This window comes from Triticum dicoccoides, chromosome 7B (assembly GCF_002162155.2).
Source record: "Triticum dicoccoides isolate Atlit2015 ecotype Zavitan chromosome 7B, WEW_v2.0, whole genome shotgun sequence".
Classification (NCBI taxonomy): Eukaryota; Viridiplantae; Streptophyta; class Magnoliopsida; order Poales; family Poaceae; genus Triticum; species Triticum dicoccoides.
The window spans coordinates 84,342,882-84,344,584 of record NC_041393.1 but is presented as its reverse complement, the minus strand read 5'-3'; the positions used below and the strand labels follow the sequence as shown (position 1 = coordinate 84,344,584).

The 1,703-nt window shown below is 50.2% G+C and overlaps 1 pseudogene; it reads right to left on the bottom strand.

The window, feature by feature from the left end:
- The window catches only part of LOC119338666, a 2,734-nt pseudogene extending 1,694 nt beyond the window's left edge, over positions 1–1,040 (bottom strand).
- Between the last annotated feature and the right edge of the window lie 663 nt (positions 1,041–1,703).

The following is a 1,703-nucleotide window of genomic DNA, read 5'->3' as shown; positions in this document are numbered from 1 at the left end:
CAATGTTCTAAGACAAAGCAAAATATGCATGAAAACAGATGTGAATCGTACAAAATTACATGGTAATCAAGCACATCTTGCTCCTTCCATTCTCTGGCTGTCATGCTCATCAATTGTTGGTTGCCGACTTGTCGTATTCCATGCATATGCAGTAGCAAGTAGACGGTAAATCTTAGTGATGCCAGAAGATGCAACAAGTAACAAGCAGGAAGCTACTCGTACATATATCGATCAAGCTGCTTGTACTAGCTACCTAACTTTGTACGAACAATTAATCAAGCTGCTTGTGCTAGCTAGCTATAGCTTTGTACAGATGGAATTATGGAGTATGGACTACACAAGTTAATCGGATTGAATGGGAGTCATCCACCGATGGCTGGGGTAAAACACTTAATACATATACCTCATATATACGTATAGTAACACAAGTGCAGTTTGAAATGGGGGTTCACGACCCCATTTTACGCCCACAAGGCTCCCCCAGTGCATGCATCCATCAGAAAACGAACCCACGGAAGCAGCCAACAGTCAACAATCCAACTCAGGGTTCGGATCCAGTGAATATAAACGGGTGTCTCATGCACGGATCCAAAACGACCGTACCATACGTGCACGTAGATCTCATAAGCTAGGAGATTCGAGAACGATACCATGTAGTCGGTGGTGATGAAGGGGTCATTGACGGCGACGAGCTCGACATCGTAGCTCTAGAGCGCAACCCTGGCCACAAGCCTGCCGATCCCGCCGAAGCCTGCAGCGCAAAGCAAAATTGCATCCATCAGAAAATGAACCCACGGAAGCAGCCAACAGTCAACGAATCCAACTCAGGGTTCGAATCGGCGTACCTGACCTTCTGGTGTGGCAGATCGAGGCACCCCTCTTCCGATCTGCGCAAGGAACTCACCGGAGATTAGTACATGCTCTCCGAACGGCGACCAGATCCAGCACCCGCGCCCGGTCGATGTTGCTCGATGTGTGTGTCACCTGCGGTCGCACACGGGTCGCCGGAGACTGCTGCGCTGGTCGGCTGGCGGAGTCATGGTCGTTGCGGGCTAGGCGACGTGCGCGACGATGCGGCAGGGGGAGGTGAGCGGGCTAGATGTGGCGACTGGCGAGAGTGGAGAGGATAGGTGAGGGCCTGATGCGGCAACACCGGGCGGAGGAGCGCGGCCGGCGGCTCGTGGACGCGCGCGGCGGAGGGGAAAGGGGGAGTTTAAGAGAGTGGAGTGAGGAGTGAATGGGATAAGGTTGCGGGGGGGTAGGTGGCGACAGGTTTTGTGGGAGGCGGGGGAGGTGGGCCGTCGGACGGGGTAGGTGCGCCGTCGCCCGGGGGATGTGGGCCGTCACTCGGGGGAGGTGCGCCGTCGCGTGGGGGAGGTGGGTCGTCGCCTGTGCGTTGCCACGGGCTGGGCCTGGCCCAGCCTTTTATGTGGCCCTCTGTAATTTTGTGGATCCCAAAAAAATGTCCATATAGATATAAAAATTATACATACCTCACAAAATCAATAAAAGTGTATAATAATATACATGGTGCATAAAAATATACATTTTTTTATACTTATTAAATAAACCAAGGGCATCCCAACAAAAAAATGTGGGGGGCAAATAATAGTAAACACAAATATACTTGGTTGAATAATGTTTGTTTTCATGTTTTATTTTTTTTGTTGCATAGATTTCCATAGACTAAATAAATAATTTAA